Raw genomic sequence first — 8,200 nt, 5'->3', positions numbered from 1 at the left:
ATTCAAAGTGACTGAAACGAAGCGAAGCGGCAACAGGTTCCACATTTTTACTTACTCGTCTGCCTCTTTGTTTGCTCGCTCGCTGGAACGAACGTTCCCTCCTCTCGCTCGCTCGCAATAAGAAATACATGACAACAAAACCTCGCCTGCCACAGGTATGGTTGACAATGTACTCACGTTTCTAAAACAAATGCTTTTCTTGCCCATGTATCGTTCGTTCTTTGCTTAGTCCATCCGTCGGTTAGTTAGTCAGTCACTCCTCCGCTTGGTTTCCTCTCCTTTTCTTTCGCAAACAAACGAACAAAATAATGCAGAAAGCACACACATCTATCTACAACAGCTCTACTCACATCCTCACAAAAACTCACCTTCATTTACAATCACTTCTATTCCTCCAAATCTCTCTGCCAACACGCAGGCCACTTCTGTCTGTCTCTCTTTCTTTCCATGGCTTTTTGCTTTCTTTTTCCCTTGCTGCTCTTCTTCTCTCTTCATTCCAGTTCCAGTTCCAGTTCACCCTGTTTAACGGTCAACTCCAAAATCAAGATCAATTCATTAGTCAGTCAGGGGTTAAGGGCAAGATATTTTACATCAGCTTTTCGGGGACGAGCGCGAACGCAGGTCCCCACTACCAGAAATTATACGCTCGAGTTACCCACATTTGGGGTAATCGCAAGGGTCAACCCAGTCCAAGTGCAATGAAAGGGCCTCGCCTTGAGAGGACTGCCTCCTTGATCACAGTACCTCCCGCGTCAGGTAAGTATGCCTGAAAGGCATACGCTTGCCGTGGTAAAACTCTCCCTCACCTATGTCCTTGTGGTACTGCTTTGCACGCTTCAAATCAGCCAGTGTCAGTTGCCGCCTTGGCCCGTCATGTCTTTTTCCGCCTTCCCTTTGGAGCTGCAGGGCTCCTGTGCACAGAAGAGAATGCTATAGTCATTATTTTTCCTTTCATTAAATGTGTCTTCCCCAAAAGGGAAGTGGGCCACACTCGGAGGTAGTGCTATACCGAGGCAACCCGTGGCTGGGACGAGGCAAGCCTCTTTTCCACAGCCCAGTTCCAAAAATCAGTTTAATATATGAGCTACTCAATGAGCAGCGTATCAGATATTAAGCTGATAAGAACAGATACTACACTTGATCTTAGCCAAAAGGCCGAGAAGCGATACCCACCAATACCCTCAATCAAGGGGGTGGTAGAGGGATCCTTCCCACAGTATATGGTGGATAGTAGCAGGTAGCCCCCAGAAGCCCTTGCGAGTCCCAAAAACGGACCCAGTGGCTCATCGGTTGGTAATCTTCTCATTGTAACTTTAAGACGCCAGCCACATACACTTAACTAACAAGATGGTGTTCTTTAGAATATTTACCAAACTTGATTTATCTCTATACTCCCCCCCCCCACCCCACCCCCAGTGAGATATATTGCCTCAAATGGACGCTTCTCAAGATGTGCGCGGGCTCTAGGAGATGACGTTTGGCTTAGGGTCTAGGCTACCAAATTTAGGGTTAGGGTAACGATTTTGGGGTTAGGGTTAGGGTAACGATGTTGGGGTTTAGGGTTAGAGTAACCAAATTAGGGCTAGTACAGATCAAACATAACCGATAACCAGCCAAATTTCAGCTGTTTTCCCTTGTCTACGACCATACCACAGGGAAAGCACCGGTTCTCGTCCGATCACCGAAGTTAAGCCCTGTCGGGCGGGGTTAGTACTTGGATGGGTGACCGCCTGGGAATACCCCGTGTTGTAGGCTTCATTTTTTCCTTTGCTTACTCTCTCAACGTTTTATCCGGGTAAACCGCTTCCGATACTCACGGCGTCCCGTAGACGAGTGAGGAGTAAAAGAAAAACTAACATAACAGGGAGGAGAGAAATCATTTTGCCACAACTTGCCGAGCTTGTGGCCAAAATCATTTCCCAATGCAAGAGAGCGAGCAAACGAAGGAGCGATGGCGCGCGCTCGAGATCTCAACACATTGTTGTGACAAATTCCACATTTGTACGTGACATCGAATCATTCGCACGCTCCCACGAATCACAAATAGGAAAACACGCACACTTTTACAGCACTTTCAAGGCCTCAAGACATGTCAAAACATTCACACGATTAATAGAGGCGGATGGATTCAAAGTGACTGAAACGAAGCGAAGCGGCAACAGGTTCCACATTTTTACTTACTCGTCTGCCTCTTTGTTTGCTCGCTCGCTGGAACGAACGTTCCCTCCTCTCGCTCGCTCGCAATAAGAAATACATGACAACAAAACCTCGCCTGCCACAGGTATGGTTGACAATGTACTCACGTTTCTAAAACAAATGCTTTTCTTGCCCATGTATCGTTCGTTCTTTGCTTAGTCCATCCGTCGGTTAGTTAGTCAGTCACTCCTCCGCTTGGTTTCCTCTCCTTTTCTTTCGCAAACAAACGAACAAAATAATGCAGAAAGCACACACATCTATCTACAACAGCTCTACTCACATCCTCACAAAAACTCACCTTCATTTACAATCACTTCTATTCCTCCAAATCTCTCTGCCAACACGCAGGCCACTTCTGTCTGTCTCTCTTTCTTTCCATGGCTTTTTGCTTTCTTTTTCCCTTGCTGCTCTTCTTCTCTCTTCATTCCAGTTCCAGTTCCAGTTCACCCTGTTTAACGGTCAACTCCAAAATCAAGATCAATTCATTAGTCAGTCAGGGGTTAAGGGCAAGATATTTTACATCAGCTTTTCGGGGACGAGCGCGAACGCAGGTCCCCACTACCAGAAATTATACGCTCGAGTTACCCACATTTGGGGTAATCGCAAGGGTCAACCCAGTCCAAGTGCAATGAAAGGGCCTCGCCTTGAGAGGACTGCCTCCTTGATCACAGTACCTCCCGCGTCAGGTAAGTATGCCTGAAAGGCATACGCTTGCCGTGGTAAAACTCTCCCTCACCTATGTCCTTGTGGTACTGCTTTGCACGCTTCAAATCAGCCAGTGTCAGTTGCCGCCTTGGCCCGTCATGTCTTTTTCCGCCTTCCCTTTGGAGCTGCAGGGCTCCTGTGCACAGAAGAGAATGCTATAGTCATTATTTTTCCTTTCATTAAATGTGTCTTCCCCAAAAGGGAAGTGGGCCACACTCGGAGGTAGTGCTATACCGAGGCAACCCGTGGCTGGGACGAGGCAAGCCTCTTTTCCACAGCCCAGTTCCAAAAATCAGTTTAATATATGAGCTACTCAATGAGCAGCGTATCAGATATTAAGCTGATAAGAACAGATACTACACTTGATCTTAGCCAAAAGGCCGAGAAGCGATACCCACCAATACCCTCAATCAAGGGGGTGGTAGAGGGATCCTTCCCACAGTATATGGTGGATAGTAGCAGGTAGCCCCCAGAAGCCCTTGCGAGTCCCAAAAACGGACCCAGTGGCTCATCGGTTGGTAATCTTCTCATTGTAACTTTAAGACGCCAGCCACATACACTTAACTAACAAGATGGTGTTCTTTAGAATATTTACCAAACTTGATTTATCTCTATACTCCCCCCCCCCACCCCACCCCCAGTGAGATATATTGCCTCAAATGGACGCTTCTCAAGATGTGCGCGGGCTCTAGGAGATGACGTTTGGCTTAGGGTCTAGGCTACCAAATTTAGGGTTAGGGTAACGATTTTGGGGTTAGGGTTAGGGTAACGATGTTGGGGTTTAGGGTTAGAGTAACCAAATTAGGGCTAGTACAGATCAAACATAACCGATAACCAGCCAAATTTCAGCTGTTTTCCCTTGTCTACGACCATACCACAGGGAAAGCACCGGTTCTCGTCCGATCACCGAAGTTAAGCCCTGTCGGGCGGGGTTAGTACTTGGATGGGTGACCGCCTGGGAATACCCCGTGTTGTAGGCTTCATTTTTTCCTTTGCTTACTCTCTCAACGTTTTATCCGGGTAAACCGCTTCCGATACTCACGGCGTCCCGTAGACGAGTGAGGAGTAAAAGAAAAACTAACATAACAGGGAGGAGAGAAATCATTTTGCCACAACTTGCCGAGCTTGTGGCCAAAATCATTTCCCAATGCAAGAGAGCGAGCAAACGAAGGAGCGATGGCGCGCGCTCGAGATCTCAACACATTGTTGTGACAAATTCCACATTTGTACGTGACATCGAATCATTCGCACGCTCCCACGAATCACAAATAGGAAAACACGCACACTTTTACAGCACTTTCAAGGCCTCAAGACATGTCAAAACATTCCCACGATTAATAGAGGCGGATGGATTCAAAGTGACTGAAACGAAGCGAAGCGGCAACAGGTTCCACATTTTTACTTACTCGTCTGCCTCTTTGTTTGCTCGCTCGCTGGAACGAACGTTCCCTCCTCTCGCTCGCTCGCAATAAGAAATACATGACAACAAAACCTCGCCTGCCACAGGTATGGTTGACAATGTACTCACGTTTCTAAAACAAATGCTTTTCTTGCCCATGTATCGTTCGTTCTTTGCTTAGTCCATCCGTCGGTTAGTTAGTCAGTCACTCCTCCGCTTGGTTTCCTCTCCTTTTCTTTCGCAAACAAACGAACAAAATAATGCAGAAAGCACACACATCTATCTACAACAGCTCTACTCACATCCTCACAAAAACTCACCTTCATTTACAATCACTTCTATTCCTCCAAATCTCTCTGCCAACACGCAGGCCACTTCTGTCTGTCTCTCTTTCTTTCCATGGCTTTTTGCTTTCTTTTTCCCTTGCTGCTCTTCTTCTCTCTTCATTCCAGTTCCAGTTCCAGTTCACCCTGTTTAACGGTCAACTCCAAAATCAAGATCAATTCATTAGTCAGTCAGGGGTTAAGGGCAAGATATTTTACATCAGCTTTTCGGGGACGAGCGCGAACGCAGGTCCCCACTACCAGAAATTATACGCTCGAGTTACCCACATTTGGGGTAATCGCAAGGGTCAACCCAGTCCAAGTGCAATGAAAGGGCCTCGCCTTGAGAGGACTGCCTCCTTGATCACAGTACCTCCCGCGTCAGGTAAGTATGCCTGAAAGGCATACGCTTGCCGTGGTAAAACTCTCCCTCACCTATGTCCTTGTGGTACTGCTTTGCACGCTTCAAATCAGCCAGTGTCAGTTGCCGCCTTGGCCCGTCATGTCTTTTTCCGCCTTCCCTTTGGAGCTGCAGGGCTCCTGTGCACAGAAGAGAATGCTATAGTCATTATTTTTCCTTTCATTAAATGTGTCTTCCCCAAAAGGGAAGTGGGCCACACTCGGAGGTAGTGCTATACCGAGGCAACCCGTGGCTGGGACGAGGCAAGCCTCTTTTCCACAGCCCAGTTCCAAAAATCAGTTTAATATATGAGCTACTCAATGAGCAGCGTATCAGATATTAAGCTGATAAGAACAGATACTACACTTGATCTTAGCCAAAAGGCCGAGAAGCGATACCCACCAATACCCTCAATCAAGGGGGTGGTAGAGGGATCCTTCCCACAGTATATGGTGGATAGTAGCAGGTAGCCCCCAGAAGCCCTTGCGAGTCCCAAAAACGGACCCAGTGGCTCATCGGTTGGTAATCTTCTCATTGTAACTTTAAGACGCCAGCCACATACACTTAACTAACAAGATGGTGTTCTTTAGAATATTTACCAAACTTGATTTATCTCTATACTCCCCCCCCCCACCCCACCCCCAGTGAGATATATTGCCTCAAATGGACGCTTCTCAAGATGTGCGCGGGCTCTAGGAGATGACGTTTGGCTTAGGGTCTAGGCTACCAAATTTAGGGTTAGGGTAACGATTTTGGGGTTAGGGTTAGGGTAACGATGTTGGGGTTTAGGGTTAGAGTAACCAAATTAGGGCTAGTACAGATCAAACATAACCGATAACCAGCCAAATTTCAGCTGTTTTCCCTTGTCTACGACCATACCACAGGGAAAGCACCGGTTCTCGTCCGATCACCGAAGTTAAGCCCTGTCGGGCGGGGTTAGTACTTGGATGGGTGACCGCCTGGGAATACCCCGTGTTGTAGGCTTCATTTTTTCCTTTGCTTACTCTCTCAACGTTTTATCCGGGTAAACCGCTTCCGATACTCACGGCGTCCCGTAGACGAGTGAGGAGTAAAAGAAAAACTAACATAACAGGGAGGAGAGAAATCATTTTGCCACAACTTGCCGAGCTTGTGGCCAAAATCATTTCCCAATGCAAGAGAGCGAGCAAACGAAGGAGCGATGGCGCGCGCTCGAGATCTCAACACATTGTTGTGACAAATTCCACATTTGTACGTGACATCGAATCATTCGCACGCTCCCACGAATCACAAATAGGAAAACACGCACACTTTTACAGCACTTTCAAGGCCTCAAGACATGTCAAAACATTCCCACGATTAATAGAGGCGGATGGATTCAAAGTGACTGAAACGAAGCGAAGCGGCAACAGGTTCCACATTTTTACTTACTCGTCTGCCTCTTTGTTTGCTCGCTCGCTGGAACGAACGTTCCCTCCTCTCGCTCGCTCGCAATAAGAAATACATGACAACAAAACCTCGCCTGCCACAGGTATGGTTGACAATGTACTCACGTTTCTAAAACAAATGCTTTTCTTGCCCATGTATCGTTCGTTCTTTGCTTAGTCCATCCGTCGGTTAGTTAGTCAGTCACTCCTCCGCTTGGTTTCCTCTCCTTTTCTTTCGCAAACAAACGAACAAAATAATGCAGAAAGCACACACATCTATCTACAACAGCTCTACTCACATCCTCACAAAAACTCACCTTCATTTACAATCACTTCTATTCCTCCAAATCTCTCTGCCAACACGCAGGCCACTTCTGTCTGTCTCTCTTTCTTTCCATGGCTTTTTGCTTTCTTTTTCCCTTGCTGCTCTTCTTCTCTCTTCATTCCAGTTCCAGTTCCAGTTCACCCTGTTTAACGGTCAACTCCAAAATCAAGATCAATTCATTAGTCAGTCAGGGGTTAAGGGCAAGATATTTTACATCAGCTTTTCGGGGACGAGCGCGAACGCAGGTCCCCACTACCAGAAATTATACGCTCGAGTTACCCACATTTGGGGTAATCGCAAGGGTCAACCCAGTCCAAGTGCAATGAAAGGGCCTCGCCTTGAGAGGACTGCCTCCTTGATCACAGTACCTCCCGCGTCAGGTAAGTATGCCTGAAAGGCATACGCTTGCCGTGGTAAAACTCTCCCTCACCTATGTCCTTGTGGTACTGCTTTGCACGCTTCAAATCAGCCAGTGTCAGTTGCCGCCTTGGCCCGTCATGTCTTTTTCCGCCTTCCCTTTGGAGCTGCAGGGCTCCTGTGCACAGAAGAGAATGCTATAGTCATTATTTTTCCTTTCATTAAATGTGTCTTCCCCAAAAGGGAAGTGGGCCACACTCGGAGGTAGTGCTATACCGAGGCAACCCGTGGCTGGGACGAGGCAAGCCTCTTTTCCACAGCCCAGTTCCAAAAATCAGTTTAATATATGAGCTACTCAATGAGCAGCGTATCAGATATTAAGCTGATAAGAACAGATACTACACTTGATCTTAGCCAAAAGGCCGAGAAGCGATACCCACCAATACCCTCAATCAAGGGGGTGGTAGAGGGATCCTTCCCACAGTATATGGTGGATAGTAGCAGGTAGCCCCCAGAAGCCCTTGCGAGTCCCAAAAACGGACCCAGTGGCTCATCGGTTGGTAATCTTCTCATTGTAACTTTAAGACGCCAGCCACATACACTTAACTAACAAGATGGTGTTCTTTAGAATATTTACCAAACTTGATTTATCTCTATACTCCCCCCCCCCACCCCACCCCCAGTGAGATATATTGCCTCAAATGGACGCTTCTCAAGATGTGCGCGGGCTCTAGGAGATGACGTTTGGCTTAGGGTCTAGGCTACCAAATTTAGGGTTAGGGTAACGATTTTGGGGTTAGGGTTAGGGTAACGATGTTGGGGTTTAGGGTTAGAGTAACCAAATTAGGGCTAGTACAGATCAAACATAACCGATAACCAGCCAAATTTCAGCTGTTTTCCCTTGTCTACGACCATACCACAGGGAAAGCACCGGTTCTCGTCCGATCACCGAAGTTAAGCCCTGTCGGGCGGGGTTAGTACTTGGATGGGTGACCGCCTGGGAATACCCCGTGTTGTAGGCTTCATTTTTTCCTTTGCTTACTCTCTCAACGTTTTATCCGGGTAAACCGCTTCCGATACTCACGGCGT

At 47.3% G+C, this 8,200-nt stretch overlaps 12 non-coding genes across 12 annotated transcripts; 4 read left to right on the top strand and 8 right to left on the bottom strand.

Annotated features, from left to right (window-relative positions):
- Positions 1–600: 600 nt before the first annotated feature.
- Positions 601–764, bottom strand: LOC148738676 (U1 spliceosomal RNA). The gene has a single exon (XR_015997638.1). It is a non-coding gene; the product is annotated as a U1 spliceosomal RNA (small nuclear RNA).
- A 211-nt stretch (positions 765–975) lies between these two features.
- Positions 976–1,167, bottom strand: LOC148738675 (U2 spliceosomal RNA). Its single transcript, XR_015997535.1, has one exon. It is a non-coding gene; the product is annotated as a U2 spliceosomal RNA (small nuclear RNA).
- A 469-nt stretch (positions 1,168–1,636) lies between these two features.
- LOC148738674 (5S ribosomal RNA) lies at positions 1,637–1,755 on the top strand. The gene has a single exon (XR_015998032.1). It is a non-coding gene; the product is annotated as a 5S ribosomal RNA (ribosomal RNA).
- A 971-nt stretch (positions 1,756–2,726) lies between these two features.
- Positions 2,727–2,890, bottom strand: LOC148738673 (U1 spliceosomal RNA). The gene has a single exon (XR_015997627.1). It is a non-coding gene; the product is annotated as a U1 spliceosomal RNA (small nuclear RNA).
- Positions 2,891–3,101: 211 nt separating this feature from the next.
- LOC148738672 (U2 spliceosomal RNA) lies at positions 3,102–3,293 on the bottom strand. The gene has a single exon (XR_015997534.1). It is a non-coding gene; the product is annotated as a U2 spliceosomal RNA (small nuclear RNA).
- Positions 3,294–3,762: 469 nt separating this feature from the next.
- On the top strand, positions 3,763–3,881 carry LOC148738671 (5S ribosomal RNA). Its single transcript, XR_015998031.1, has one exon. It is a non-coding gene; the product is annotated as a 5S ribosomal RNA (ribosomal RNA).
- Positions 3,882–4,852: 971 nt separating this feature from the next.
- Positions 4,853–5,016, bottom strand: LOC148738670 (U1 spliceosomal RNA). Its single transcript, XR_015997615.1, has one exon. It is a non-coding gene; the product is annotated as a U1 spliceosomal RNA (small nuclear RNA).
- A 211-nt stretch (positions 5,017–5,227) lies between these two features.
- On the bottom strand, positions 5,228–5,419 carry LOC148738669 (U2 spliceosomal RNA). The gene has a single exon (XR_015997533.1). It is a non-coding gene; the product is annotated as a U2 spliceosomal RNA (small nuclear RNA).
- A 469-nt stretch (positions 5,420–5,888) lies between these two features.
- Positions 5,889–6,007, top strand: LOC148738668 (5S ribosomal RNA). Its single transcript, XR_015998030.1, has one exon. It is a non-coding gene; the product is annotated as a 5S ribosomal RNA (ribosomal RNA).
- A 971-nt stretch (positions 6,008–6,978) lies between these two features.
- On the bottom strand, positions 6,979–7,142 carry LOC148738667 (U1 spliceosomal RNA). Its single transcript, XR_015997603.1, has one exon. It is a non-coding gene; the product is annotated as a U1 spliceosomal RNA (small nuclear RNA).
- Positions 7,143–7,353: 211 nt separating this feature from the next.
- LOC148738666 (U2 spliceosomal RNA) lies at positions 7,354–7,545 on the bottom strand. The gene has a single exon (XR_015997532.1). It is a non-coding gene; the product is annotated as a U2 spliceosomal RNA (small nuclear RNA).
- A 469-nt stretch (positions 7,546–8,014) lies between these two features.
- LOC148738665 (5S ribosomal RNA) lies at positions 8,015–8,133 on the top strand. The gene has a single exon (XR_015998029.1). It is a non-coding gene; the product is annotated as a 5S ribosomal RNA (ribosomal RNA).
- The last annotated feature ends 67 nt before the right edge of the window (positions 8,134–8,200 follow it).

The sequence above is a fragment of the Stylophora pistillata genome, chromosome 2, assembly GCF_964205215.1.
Source record: "Stylophora pistillata chromosome 2, jaStyPist1.2, whole genome shotgun sequence".
Classification (NCBI taxonomy): Eukaryota; Metazoa; Cnidaria; class Anthozoa; order Scleractinia; family Pocilloporidae; genus Stylophora; species Stylophora pistillata.
This window is presented reverse-complemented; position numbering and strand designations above follow the sequence as displayed.